Source organism: Saimiri boliviensis, chromosome 8 (assembly GCF_048565385.1).
Source record: "Saimiri boliviensis isolate mSaiBol1 chromosome 8, mSaiBol1.pri, whole genome shotgun sequence".
Classification (NCBI taxonomy): domain Eukaryota; kingdom Metazoa; phylum Chordata; class Mammalia; order Primates; family Cebidae; genus Saimiri; species Saimiri boliviensis.
In genome coordinates, this window is record NC_133456.1 from 107,435,305 (window position 1) to 107,450,724 (window position 15,420).

The window sequence follows — 15,420 nt, forward strand, 5'->3', positions numbered from 1 at the left end:
CAGGTTCTTTTGAGATTTCATACAAATTTTAGAATTTTTTTCTATTTTCTATTTTTGTAAAAAATGTCATTGGTATTTTGATAGGAATTGCACTGCATCTGTAGATTGCTTGGGACAGTATGATCACATTTATTTCAATAATATTAATTCTTCTGATCCATAAGCATGAGATGTCTTCATTTGTTTGTGTCTCCTGTCTTCTTCATTTTCTTTCATCAGCATTTTACAGTTTGCTTTGTAGAAGTCTTTCAATTTCTTTGGTTAAATTTCTTCCTCACTATTTTATTTTTTGGTAGGAATTGTAAATGGGATTTCTTTCTTGATTTCTTTTCAGCCACTTCATTACTGGTGTATAGAAATGCTATCGAATGTAGCTATTAGAAAGTCTGAAATTAGAAATGTGGCTCAAATCATAACTGCATTGCATAGCCTTGAGCTAGAGAACATGCATTCCCTCAAGTTCAATGGCTATACACCCAAGTAGGTTTTTGATTTGTTTATATGTTTTCCAGCAATCCCTGATTGTTCCAGAGATGTTTTAATGTACCATAATTGGGACCTCATCATAATCCTCCTTGGGCTGCTCTCTCTTCTCTCTCTCTCTCATCCTATTAAATGGCAGTCCACTCCATCCAGGCACTCGAGCCAACGACTTGCCTTTATATGCTCTCCTTTTGCCTTCCTTTTCACATTCAGTCAGTTTCCACATGCTGTTACTTCATCTCTTCAAGATAGCTTGTATTTGTTTCTTCCTCTTCATCCACATGGTGGGCATGCTTCTGGAATGGAAGACTACCTCCTCTTCCTTTTCCCCTCCTTTTTCTCCCCATTTTTCTCCCTCCTCTTCCTCTTCCTCCTGCTCCTCTTCCTCTTCTTCCTCATCCTCTTCCTCTTTTTCTTCCTCTTCTTTCTCCTCCTATTCCTTCTCCTCTTACTCCTCCTCTTCTTACTTCTCCTCCTCCTTCTCCTTCTCCTCCTCCTTCTCCTCCTTCTCCTGCTTCTTGCCGCGCCTCCTCCTCCTCCTTCTTTTTGTTTCTTCATTTTTGGGATGGTGTTTCACTCTCTCTGTTACCCAGACCTGAGACCTGTGGCATGATTCTTGCTCACCACAGCCTCTAATTCCTGGGCTCAAATGATCCTCCTGTCTCAGCTCCTGAGTAGCTGGGGCCACAGACTTGCACCACCATACTCAGCAAACTTTTAATTATTTTTTTTGTAGAGATAGGATCTTGCTGTGTTGCCCAGGCTGGTTTGAGTTCCGGCTTCAAGCAATCTTCCTGCCTCGGCCTCCCAAAGCAGTCGAATTATAGGCATGAGCCACTCCTCCTGACCACAGAGGCCATCTCCTGACTGAATTCTTGCCCTAGTCTCCTAGTCAAGTTTCTCATCTCTAACACTCACTTCCTCTAACCAGTCAATTTCTTACTGGTAGAGCTGCTACTCTGAAACACAAATCTAATCATGCCACTTTTCTCCTTCAAATTCTTCTCTAGGTGCTCCCATTGCCTACAGAAGGAGAGTCCCCCACCCTCACCCTTATATGACATTCAAAGCTCTTTATGAACAGACCCCTGCAGGTCTTTCCAGTCTGAGCTATCACTACTGCTTCAGGATATTTTGCTCTAGCATTGCTGGCATTTCACCAGAAGACCATGGTTTCCCTGGCCCCTATGCCTCTGTCCATGCTGAGCTTCATGCCTGGGTTCTGTTTTTTTCCTTGTATGCCTGAAAATTCTTTTTTAAAAATAATTATTTTTTTTTTTTGAGATGGAGTTTTGCTCTTGTTGCCCAGGGTGGAGTGCAATGGTGCATTCTTGGCTCACTGCAACCACTGCCTTCCAGGTTCCAGGGATTCTCCTGCCTCAGCCTCCCAAGTAGCTGGGATTACAGGGATATGCCACCATGCCCAGCTAATTTTTTTTTTTTTTTGTATTTTTAGTAGAGATGGGATTTTTCCATGTTGTTCAGGCTGGTCTTGATCCCCCGACATCAGATGACCCACCCACCTCAGCCTCCCAAAGTGCTGGGATTACAGGCGTGAACCACGATGCCCAACCTCTGTCTGAAAATTCTATTGTCCCCCAAAGTCAACTCAACTTTTTCCATGAATCTTTTCCTGACCTGAAGCTCAGACTTACATTCTTAAGACTTATGGTCTTTTCTTTCCAGACTCCACTCTCTGTGTACACATGATACCTACTATACAGATATTGAACAGATACTAATACTTTTTGAAAAATGTAAAACCGTCCCTAAAAGTTAAGTTCCCAGGCTTGTCCTACATATGTAGTCAGTTTGGCCAGATGCAGAGTCAAATTTTCATTTGTCAGAAATCTGCCTCATGTCCTGTGTGTGCTATACAATAGAAGACTAAAATTCACCTACAGATGTGTGGGTGCAGGATGCTAAGACCAGGTGGCCCTTACCTCAGCCAGGGCAGTGAGGCTCACCCATAGCAAGGGATGTGTGTCAGTGCTGGAGTTGGCTGGACTCCGGGGTGATGAGGACAATGATGACGTTTGCTGAGTTCCAGCTACTGCAATCAGTGCATGAGTTAGATGTTATCATCCCTGTTCTAAAATGGAGACTCAGAAAGTGAAATTACTTGCCCAAGGCTCAACAACCACTGAGGGATACAGCCAAGAGCTAAACACTTCTTCCACTCTGCTTCCACTCTACCAAATACCCCCTAAATGCATGTTGTGGTTGGTGGTATTCAGAGTATGATATAGAGGCAACGATGACCTAATTCTTCAGGGAGAAGAGTGTGGGAGGAGCCAGAGAGCAGTAGGTCATGGGGTCCACTTAGGTGCAGAGACAGACAAAGAGAGATGGGGAGCAGATATGAAGACTGCGTAAGGTCTAGGTCACGCAGCCTTAGAGTAACCATCTTGTGACCTCTTAGTAGAATGGTCTGATGTATGGGGTCTTCCCTTAGGGAGCATAGAAGGAGTTGTTTTGCAACTTCATTTTAGATTCAGTCCAGACTTTTGCTGCTGCCTTCAGACTTAACCCCCAGGCTCTGGGGGGTGAGGAGTTGAAAACATATGTTCCTCTGCACTGCTCCAAGGAGCTTTTCCTCTATCAAACCAATGAACCAGCACAACAATGAAAGCAACTGCTTTAAACAAGGGTGTATTGGCTTAGAGAAACTATCTAGACTGGTGGCAAGTCTATTTTGCTTTACTGACTAATGTTTTCACAAAGAGTCTTGATAGACTAACAAAGGATAAAGGAGCCTCTTTGATAGAGAAACCCAGTGAGATCATTGAGCAGAACATGTGCTCAGGTTTATAAGCTATGTTCCAGGAACAGCCAGAAGTCCATGGAAATGTCAAAAGTTCCCGTTAACGTATTTCCCAAGTAGAGTTGAATTTTATGTAAAATGGCTAATTTGTAAAAATCTTGACTTAGTCCAGGTATTCAAAAACATACAAAGGGTATAAACCTACATAGACCTCTTTGTAGCTTAAGAACTAAAACATCACTAGTAGAATAGAGGTCCCCATATAACTTCCCTCATTATTTCCACCCCCTCTCCTCCCAGGGGTAACTGCCACCCTGAATTTGGTATTTATCATCTGATACCATTATTGATATTTATATTACAAACGTGTTTGTAATAAAAATAAACAACATTGCATGTATATTTTGGTGCTCTCAAGAGATGATATCTAAGTGTATTTGTTTATTTCACTCAATAGTTTTAGTGTAAGAGTCACCAGCATGGGTGTGAATTGTAATTCATTCATCATGGGTGTATATTGTTGTGATTCATTCATCATGGGTGTGTAATGTGATTCATTCATCATGGGTGTGTAATGTAATTCATTCATCATGGGTGTGTAATGTTGTAATTCATTCATCGTGGGTGTGTAATGTTGTAATTCATTCATCGTGGATGTGCAATGTTGTAATTCATTCATCATGAGTGTGTATTGTTGCAGTTCATTCAACTTGGGTGTGTATTGCTGTGGTCATTCGTTTGCCCTCCTGAGTGAATTGAGTATCACATTGTGTGAATATACCACAAGTCACGTATCTGTTGACTTGTGAGTGGACTTTTCCCATTTTTTTAACCATTACAAACAATACCGCCATGACTGTTTGTATACACATCTCCTTTTAGCTGATGGGAAAAAGTTTCCCAGTGTCTATACCTAGGAGGGGAATTGCTGGGTTGTGAGGTACAGGTGTCCTAACATTTACTATACTGCTCTCTAAAGGTGATGACTGTTAAAATGTGTTTTATTTTCCCAAATGACACCTATATTTTCACTGTGTTATGTGACATGTTCATCTACCCATGATTAAGGATGATGTCAAAAAAGAATGTTTATATCTACATGTAGAACACTTATTATAATTGTTGTATTGTGTTCTGAAAATGTGAGTAAGGAGAGATTACTTGATTGCTTTCTTCCAAAACCTCCATCCTCTCTCACTCTTACCTAACATTTACTTTCTTTTTAAAAATTTTCTAATTTTCAATTGTCTTATCCCAATATCTCACAGCCCTCGCCGGTGGCATTGCACTGAATGTGGCATTAATCCATATAACATGATCAGAGGTGACATGACTTTATTTTCTGTACATAAAACTCATAAAAATGCAAGAAAACCTGCTAGACTCTGTGACTAAAAACAAGCCCACATCCTTTATGGCTACGGAGGAAGGAGAATCACCATGTGGGAAGGGACAGACGCTAACCCTAGAGTTGTAATTCCTTTCTTTTGAAGCCCAGTTTCCCCAGGGATTACTCATTATTTATTACCCCCAGTGCTGGGCTGGGCTGAGGGTGACTCTTATTATTACTGTCTCTCAGAGGACCTCCATAAGAATTTTTATTTTATAACACAATAATCTATTTGTTTGTGTATGTATGTATTTACTAATTTACTTATTTATTTATTTAGAGATGGGCTTGCTCTGTCTCCCAGGCTGGAGTGCAGTGGTACCATCATAGCTCACTGTAACCTCGAACTCCTGAGCTCAAGTGATCCTCCTGCCTCAGGCTCCTGAGTAGCTGGGACTACAGACATGTGCCACCATACCTGACTACATTTTTAAAAATAAGTTTTTGTAGAGATGAGATCTCACTGGGTTGCCCAGGCTGATCCTCCTGCTGGCAAGGAGGATCCTCATCCCAAAGTGCTGGGGTGACAGGTATGAGGGCCCCACACCCAGTCCACAATAATCTTAAAGACACAAAGAGTAGCAGAGGATTGGGGACCGCATCGTGAGCACTTCATAGTTGAGTACTGGCCCAGGATTGTTTCGTCTGACATATTTCCTTCAGACCAACAAAGACTGAAGATTTACTTAACAAACGATGGGGTTCTGCGAAACGTAAGCTAAGGGCCTCTCCCTGTATTGTTCAAGGTTTGCAGAAGGTTGAGTAGAGACAAAAATGATAGGAGAAATGACTCTTCATCTTTGTTCACGGGTAACATAACATGCCAAACTCAAAAGAACCCACAGAAGAGGAGTCAGAAACAGATTCGCGCTGAGAGCTGCAATTTTATTTCAGCCAAAAAATCCAATACCAGGGTAAAGCAATAAATTTGAACTTCATTAATTTTATGTATTTTTGGATTTAATTAAAAATTTTGTTTGACTTTCTAGTTACATAAGAACTCTTCAGCATGAGGAGATTGTATTTTTAATTGTTTTAGCCATATTTAAGGAACGAAAGTTAAGATAAAAATAAGTGAAGACAGCACCGGGGGTCCAGAAGTAGGTTGTTTTTTGAAAGGGATCCATAAATCATACATTTAAAGTGAAATCAAACCTCTCCATATAGCTGTGGCCCAGCTGGAACATTTAAATAAGGCTTTCTAAAATCTCAATGATATCAAAAAATGGAAACAGACAGATTTGCAATGCTAATCTTGATGACAAGGGGGTAATTCACTCATCTTCAGCTTTGGGTCCTCATCTGGTCTACCATTTGCCCCCTTTCTTGGTCTTCAACACCTGCAGGTCCTTCAAAGCTGATGCAGGTTTTCAAAATCCATTCCCTAGATCTTGAAGTCAAGAGAAAGACGGAACCTCCCTTCCCTAACCTATCAGGGGGTCATTGCCAGATACTTTCCAGTCCAGTATTTCAAACACAGATGGTTTAAGACAGAGAATGGGTCATCCAGGTTCTGGAAGAGCTCAGAGGCCAAGCAGGAGATGGCGAGGTGACAGCAGGAGGCTGCCACCTCATCAGGGCTGCAGGGACACAGCCAGGAGAGGAGGCTACCGGAGGGTAGAGGCAGAGGCATCTGCCAGAAGTGAGAATTACAGCAGGGACTATTCCATCTGTGCCTGTATAGTTAGGAAAAAAAGATTGATTGATTAATAATGTCTGGGAGGGAAGGCAGAACTATGAGAAGGAACGAGAAGGTTCTCTCTTATTCTGCCCTCCAACCTTCTTGCCAGTGCTTCCCAATGCCAACGCTGAATGGACAGAGAACCTGGGGAGTGCACTTCCCGTGACACAGAGCAGAGCTGGCAGCAGGCACAGGGAGACGAGCCTCCCACGCTCGGTTTTCTTTTTGCCTGACCATCCACTCCTCTTAGATAATTCGTGCTGGGAATGACCGCCTATAGATGACTCCACACTCTGTACACTGGTCTAGCCTCATCTTACAGCAGGAAAGGCAAATAGGATTCCAGTTGAATACCAGTTCTGAATGGTTGCTGTGGTTGCCTGGAGCCCTGTGCCAAGCTTCCTGTGGCTCCATCTGTGTGTGTGTAGTCAGGAAAGAATGATAGATTGATTAATAATGTCTGCTGTGAGTATAGAAGGGGAGTATAGGCATCATTGGTTATAGACCCTTCCTGTATCCCGGTTTCCTCAGAAAAAATCATACAGAAGGCAACACAAAAGTTAGCATCCATGTGGAGCAGTTGTGAACCTTAATGTATCTGCAAACCTGAATGTGCAGCAATCTCAGTATCTTTATTTTATTAAACTGAATTCATTTGAGTCTAAGCCCTCACCTCTCTGGATGGGCAGGGATTTCAATCTTGTCACTCTTTATTTGCATGGAAAATGGAAAAAGCCCTCCGCACTGCAACACCTCATTGTCCCCATTGAAAGCTCATTGGAAAGACCACACAGTAGGGCAGTAGGGCAGCTCTCAGCCTCCTTGCCTTGTGTGGAGTCCATGAGTCTCTGCCAAGTTCTAGGGCTCTAGTGCTCAGGACCCAGCATTCGCAGGAGCCCCCTGGGATCTTGCCTCCTTCCTGCGGCTCTGCCAGAGGCTAGGGTAAAGATTGCTACTGCTCTTAAATGCCTGAGCTTCCCATCTTCCCAAATGGAGGAGTCTCTCTTCTCTGCATTTTTTTTTTTCTTTGCAGAGGCAAGGTCTTGTTCAGTCATCTAGGCTGGAGTGCAGTGGTGCAATCATAGCTCACTGCAGCCTCAACTTCCTAGGCTCCAGCAATCCTCCCTCCTTGGCCTCCTGAGTAGGTGGGACTACAGACACATACCACCACACCCAGCTAATTAAAAAAATTTTGTTAGTGGAGACAGGGTCTCGCTCTGTTGCCCAGGCTTGTTTGGAACTCCTGGCCTCAACTGATCCTCCCATCTCAGCCTCCCAAAGTGGTGGGATTACAGGAGTGAGCCACTGTACCCGGCTTCCCTCCATTCTTAATTCACAGGCGTCACAATGGAGGTGAGAATGAGGACCTTGCTTCTCTGTTGTCCTCTGGGTCAGTGCAACCAACATGCCAGTGAGATAATTCATTTTAATTTTATACTTACGGAGTAACTGTCTTTAGGCTTTTCCAGTAGAACTACACAAACGTATCCTGGTTTAGCTATGCATTTATTTATTTTCCAGCAAATTGTAGTATATTGAGACAGCGGACATGAACCCATTACATCACCCTCCCTTCATGCGGTGTGAAGTCCCCTCCCCTCTCTGTCCTCTCCCCAGGGAAGCCTGGCAACATCTTTTGAACAGGCTTGGTTCTCAGAAATTGAAACTGGGGTAGAAAGTGTCCTGCAAGCAGTTTCTGCTTTTGGGCTGAAGTGGGAACTCTTCTTAAGTGAAGGGCACGGGGGCCTGCTGCCCTTGAAAAACAAAGGAGAGAAACAGAGAGAAAAGAAATTAATTAAACATCTCCAAAACTTAGCCTACAGCATTTCTGAGAAATGTACCCTGGGAATGGGAGGGAGGAAGGCAGAAAGGGCTGCACAAAGGAAGGGTTGCTCTCACTGCAGAAGGTTCTGGTTTTTCATACACACACACACACACACACACACACACACACACGTATATATTGAATATTGAGATTACAGGGGTGAACCACCACATCCAGCTTCTCTCTATTCTTGTAATAAGCAAGTACGTGTACCCTCTGAATCTAAAAAAAAAATATATATATATATATTTTTTTTTCAACCCTCTCCTCTCCTGTCCTGCTCCCTTTGGAATCACCAGAATCTATTCTCTTCATCTTTATGTTCATGTATACCCTTTATTTCACTCCCACTTAAAAGTGAGAACATGCAATATTTTATTTTATGCTTCCTGCTAGTTCACTTAAAGATAAGGGCCTCCAGCTCCATCCATATTGCTGCAAAGAACATTATTTCACTTTTTCATGGCTGCATAGTATTCCGTGGTGTATGTGTACCACATTTTCTTTATCAAATCAACCAGGCGAATGCTTGGGTTGGGTCCATGACTTTGCCCTTGTAAATGGTGTTGAGAGAAACATATGAGTGCCTATGTCTTTTTGATATAATGGTTTATTTTCCTTCAGGTAAATACCCATTCATGGGGTTGCTGTCTCTGTAGTGGATAGACACCCTACCAGACTCAGGAGGGATCAGTAAACAGGAACTACTGCAACTGCCTTTGGAAGCTTGGAATCAGGAAGTCAAGGAATTTTAATAACCTCAATCTTGGCCAGGTGCGGTGGCTCACGCCTGTAATCCCAGCACTTTGGGAGGCCAAGGCGGGCAGATCACAAAGTCAAGAGATCGGGACCATCCTGGCCAACATGGTGAAACCCGGTCTCTACTAAAAAATACAAAAATTAGCTGGGAGTGGTGGGGCGCACCTGTAGTCCCAGCTACTTGGGAGGCTGAGGCAGGACATTGCTTGAACCCAGTTGCAGTGAGCCGAGCTCGTGCCACTGCACTCCAGCCTGGCGCCTGGTGACAGAGCAAGACTCTGTCTCAAAAAAATAAAATAAATAAATAACCTCAATCTTAGCCTCTGACCACCTTTACAATAACTAGGCATGTGACAAATCCAATACTTAGGATGTTAGAGACGATGCTAAAAACTGCGATTTCTCCAGATAAAGCCCGTAATCTGCAAATTCCTTCATCTTTCCATGAATGAATATGAAATTGGTAAACTGCCTTGGTGGAGTAATTTCTAAAAGCACTGATGTGTTTTCACCTGTTTCCTTAGCTAATGTTATTGGGAGAGGAGCAGGGAGGAAAATGGAAATGTGTGGTTGGGGGTTCCTGGCTCTGAGCGTGTTTCCTAGGAAACCACCTGGGATTGAGTGCAGCGGGCTCTCTGAAGGGTGAGAGGAGGGGGAAATATGAAAGTGAATATGCACAGAGAAAAAAAATAAATCACTGGCAGAGCCCCTAGGTCTTTAATTAATAAAGAAAATACTGCATTCTTAGTGAAATCTTTAGGAACTGCTGATGAGGTGGAGGTGGGGTGTGGGGAGACTGGGAGAGGGTAGGAGAAATACAAGCAGATCCATTGGCTGGACCGAAATGAAATCTAGAACAGTTCAGCCCCATTATTATGCAAAAAATTAAGCAATGTATAGATGAAATAATAACATTATCTCCATTTCAGCTTTGCATTATGAATGGAATAACCATCTAATTATCCTCTGAGAATGAAGCCGATACTCCTTATCAGCAGTTCGCAGGCTCTGATTGTTTTAGCAATGGAGGCCATATATAAACTATGCATTTCTCTATCCAAGCTCTTTCATCTCCTTCCTTTTAGGATCAATGCTGTGGACTAGGAGCTGATACGGTTTGGCTCTGTATCCCTACCCAGATCTCATGGTGAATTGTAATCCCCAGTGCTAAGAGAGGGCTCTGGTGGGAGGTGATTGGATCAGGGGGACGGATTTCCCCTTTGCTGTTCTCATGGGAGTGAGTGAGTTCTCACGAGATCTGGTTGTTTAAAAGCGTGTAGCACTTCCTTATTCACGCTCTCACCTGCCACTGTGCGAAGATGTGCTTGCTCCCGCTTCACCTTCCGCCATGATTATAAGCTTCCTGAGGCCTCTCCAGCCACGTCTCCTGTACAGCTTGTGAACTATGAGTCGATTAAGCGTCTTTTCTTTGTAAATGACCCAATCTCAGGTAGTTCTTTATAGCAATGTGAGAATGGACTAATATAAGACCTAAAGGAAGGAGAGCTGGCTGGGATGAGGGGTGCCACCTCAGGAAATGAAGTGCACTCACTTAACTACCCGTATACACCTCTGATAGTCACAGCTCAACTCCCAGTTTTCCTGAGGGTGGGAAATACGGTGTTGATGGGCCAGTGAACCAACAAGGTGTTTAAAATGACAAGCGATTGCCAGGCGTGGTGGCTCATGCCTGTAATTCCAGTGCTTGGAACTGAAACCCAGGAGTTCCAGGCTGCAGTGAGCTATGACCACACCACTGCACTCTAGCCTGGATGACAGAGTAGGACCCCATCTCTACAAAAAATACAAAAGCTACCCAGGAATAGTGGCACATACCTCTATTTCCAGCTACTTTGGAGGCTGAGGCAGGTGGATCATTTGAGCCCAGGAGTTTCAGACCACAGTGAGCTATGATCCTGCCACTACACTCCAGCCTGGGTGACTGGGTGGGACCTTGTCTCTAAAGATAAATACATAAATAAAAGATGAGCAGGGAATATTTAAAAGACATTTTCATCAATCCCACTACATATTTCTGTGTCTCCACTGTAACTAATATTTAAATATTAGGCATATTACAGGAGGCCTCTGATTTTCTGATGAATCTTAAAACTTACAGGGGGCATGAGTTTTCTATGCAAGTGATGGTCTAGAAAGTATATATTTGGGCCGTAAACAGGTACAGCCCAGAAAGTTTTAAGAATTTGGCTTGTGGTTCATTCATTATGTTTATGAGTTCCTAGGAACATCCTTATCAATATTTTGTTATTTCTGTGTTCTGGTGTGTGAATTAGGTTTGTTTTCAGTGATGTGTTTATAATTACATATTATAGCTCATTTGTAATTACAAGTGTATGAGCATTCGCATTTGTCTGGGTGTGTATGTGGGAAGTAAAATTTCCGTGTAAACCCCTAATAACCTACAAATCACATTAACACTATAAGGTATTGCCCCAGATCTTAAGTTAAATGTCTCCAGATATGTAAGTCCTCCAAAACGGGGGTGGGGGAGTTATTCTCATTGCTTCTTAAACAACAACTTAAAAGGTTTTCTCTTAATTCTTAATCCCTTTGAAAATGTCTGCTCTGTTCATTCACTGTTTCAAAGGCAAGTTCCTGGTTGAGATGATGGTGGCCCTGTTTTAGTCAACCACTTTGAAAGATACAATGGTAGTTTCTATAAAAGAGAAAAGATTTAAACAGTCATGGCATATAAACTCCATAGAGCTCATTAAACTGGAAACCGAAGGAGGATAATTAAAACACTTTTTTATTTCCTTTCAACATCAAACTACATCTTTTGGACTCCAGAATAATAAGAGGGTGTGGGTGCACATCAAATGCTTGGTGGTGAGTCTGAGTTTTCTCCAACACCTCATGACATTGGACAAATTGCACGATATACAATTAATGGGGGATGTTCCTCCTAAGGAAATGAAAACGGCCAATGTTACCGAGTTCATTGTCCCAGACAGAGATCTAAGAATATTACTGGAATTGAATCATCCTATAACACCTTGAGGTAGGGATTGTTTAGGTAATCTACTCCTTTATAGAGAAAGAAATAGAGGCACAGAAACATTTAAGTGATTGTCCCAAGATAACATGGAAAGCGGAAGAGCTGGGATTTTAATCTAGGCGGTGTGTGGTTCCAGGGCTCACTAGCCTAACAGCACTCTACATCAGGGGCCCCCAACCCCTGGGGTGCAGACCAGTACCGGTCCATGGTGTGTTAGGAAACAGGCCACATAACAGGAGGGGAGTGGTGCGCAAGGCAGCATTACCACCGAGCTCCAACTCTTGTCAGATCAGCAGTGGCATTAGATTCTCATAGAAGCACAAACCTTACTGTGAACTATGCATGCGAGGGATCTAGGTGTGCACTCCTTATGAGAATCTAATGCCTGATAATCCGTCGCTATCTCCCATCACCCCAAATAGGACCATCCAGTTGCAGGAAAACAAGCTCAGAGCTCCCACTTATTCTACATTATGGTGACTTGTATAAGTATTTCCTTATATATTATAATGTAATAATAGAAATAAAGCACACAAGAAAGGTAATGCACCCGAATCATCCTGAAACTATTTCCACCCCCACACACACACCAGTCCATGGAAAAAATATCTTCCACAAAGCCAGTCCCTGGTGCCAAAATGGTCTGGGACCACTGATAAACAGTGTCTCTGGCCTGCAGATACCATTTGGGCCCAGCATCTGGAGACAACTGTCCCACTCTTAGGAACATAGTGACCACCAGGGTTGGTTCTGAACTGTCTGACCCCCTCCCTGACCTTCAGGCTCTCCCCTGATCTGACTCATCAGCTTTCCTTCTGCTGCAGGTTGGCATAAGAAAAGGAAAATATGTTCCTTTTCAAAAAGATAATATGCCCTAAATCCCAAATCTGCAAGATCCAGGCCATCTTTCAATGAACCTGCCTATCTGGCATTGGTGTGTTTGTTTCTAATTTATACCTTGCATCCAAAAAGGAGCTGGAGCAACTTAGAATAAAGACATGCATATCTACATTTATTAAAACAAAAATAGAAAGTTCCAAATGTGAGAAGGAAATGAAGCAAATAGATGATATTTACTGTAATTAAGCATTACATTTAGTTATTGCTCTGTCATTTGCCTCAACTGATGATGCGCAGAACTGCCATTTATTTCTAGTCCGTCAGTTGACTCATGTGCCTGGCAAGTGCTGTGTGCTCTTGGTGAGACAAAGGTACTTAATTCACAATTGTCCCTGTCCCCTAAGCTGACAGTTAGCCTTGGAGAAAGTCTGGCACAGGTTGAGCGATAGCTGAGAACTGGATTCCATGGAACTTAGTTCCAAATTGAGTCATTAGTGTTATAAATAAGGATTCCGAAAGCAAAAAAATCAGGCATTCCTGAGAGCACAAATCTCTAGATGATTCTAATAGGCATCAGTTTCCTCTTCATATATTGGTTATTGATAATAGCCAGGACAGGGGTCAACAGTTTTAAGATGAACAGAGAGCCAATCAAAATGCTAGATATTATTTTGCTCTGTAGTTGTAGTGAATTAAGTTACGCTGTGTTGTGTTGAATCACACCATATCTTATCCTGTCCTATTGTAATGATTCTGAACTCACACAGCTGTGAGGAAAAGATGGACATCCTGGCTATTTTCCACACTGTGTAAGGATTGCTTTCTCCCTGTAACATTGCCGTCACATAATCTAGCTGCCACGTTCAGTGCAGTAGAGAAATGATGGCAAAGACAAAAGCAGACGTTTATTGTCACTTACTGTGTGCCACCTTTTAAACATTTCCCATGTATCAACTTCCTTAACCCTTACCATAACTCTAAGAGTCGTGTTACTCTCCTTATTACAGAGATGAGGAAATTGAGGCACAGAGATGTTAAGCAATTTCCTCAAGGTTACACAGCCAGTGGAGGACAGAGCTCTTAACCACTTAGCCTTTTGCAATGCTTCTTTCATTTCTAGATGATATTGTAGGAACACATTTTAGGCTTCATCTGAAATGTGCCTTCAAGTGCCTGTGATCCACTGGTCCTAATTATCATCATTTCAGAACAGATTAGGTACATTCTCCTAAATGGAAATGGTTGAAACCCTGGATCAGAGATTACGTCCTTTCTTGGAAAGAAGGTGAACATGGCCAGACGTTCTTCCCGGAGAGTCGCCGCAGATGGAACCTGGCGCTCGTCCCCCACCCCGGCCGGCCGCCAGCAGCCAGCCCTCATCAGCTCCACACCGTGCCTCGGATCGCCCCAAGGCCCCGCCGCCGCTCAAGCGCCACGCAGCCACAGCCACCGCCGCCTCTCCTTAGCCTCTGCCAGGAGGGCCACGTGCCCCTCGCAGGGGCGCCAGAACTGTTACCGGGACTCAGAGGCTGCCATCCACCGCCAGATCAACCTGGAACTCTGCGCCTCCTGTGTCTACCTGTCCATGTCTTACTCCTTGGACCACGATGATGCGGCTTTGAAGAACTTGGCCAAATACTTTCTTCACCAATCTCATGAGGACAGGGAACATGCCAAGAAACTGATGAAGCTGCAGAACCAACGAGGTGGCCGCGTCTTCCTGCAGGACATCAAGAAACCAGACCATGATGACGGGGAGAGCGGGCTGAATGCGATGGAGTGTGCGTTACATTTGGAAAAAAATGTGACTCAGTCACTACTGGAACTGCGCAAACTGGCCACTGACAAACATGACCCCCGTTTGCGTGACTTCGTGGAGACACATTACCTGAATGAGCAGGTGAAATCAAAGAACTGGGTGACCACGTGACCGACTTGCACAAGATGGGAGCACCCCAATCTGGCTTGGAAGAATATCTTTGTGACAAGCAGGCCCTAGGAGACAGTGATAATGAAAGCTAAGCCTTAGGCTAATTTCCCCATAGCCACGGGGTGACTCCCCTGGTCACCACGGCAGTGCATGCATGTTAGGGTTTCCTTCACCTTTTCTATAAGTCGGACCAAAACATCCACTTAAGTTCTTTGTACCATTCCTTCAAATAAAGAAATTTGGTAACACCCCACCACCAAAAAAAAAAGGTGAACATGCCCCCAGTTCTCTCGGTCTGTTTCTCTCTCTCTCTCTCCGACAGTATAGTGAGAAATTAAGATCCTGTCTTCCGGGTCTAGGCAGCACAAGTTCAAATCCCAATTTTGCAGCCATCAGTTTGGTGACACAGGACATGTTGCTTAGCCTCTCTGTGCCTCAGTTTCTATATCCAGTAATAGTAAATATAATTCCAACTAGTAATATTGTCTGCAAAATCACGTTTTCAGAATTTTACAATCATTTTTGTATGTAAAACAGAGCCTGACACAGTAACAATAGATATGTGACTATTGCCCATTCCCCGCAGCCTGGGCCTATCCTCTGGACATACGCGGTCATTGGTCATTGTCTGCAACCTTCTTAAAGAGCAGTGCTCAGACATGGTTCTGAGAGACTGAGTCTCTTAATGATCTATAAATAGAACATGTTTTAAAAATCCGAATTAGTTAA

General features: G+C 43.3%; 1 protein-coding gene and 1 pseudogene across 3 annotated transcripts in view; both read left to right on the forward strand.

The window, feature by feature from the left end:
* Positions 1-15,420, forward strand: part of FRMD4A (FERM domain containing 4A) — a 682,989-nt gene that overhangs the window by 168,140 nt on the left and 499,429 nt on the right. The window lies entirely within an intron of this gene.
* Positions 1-15,420, forward strand: part of LOC141585453 (ferritin heavy chain pseudogene) — a 67,619-nt pseudogene continuing 52,199 nt past the window's right edge.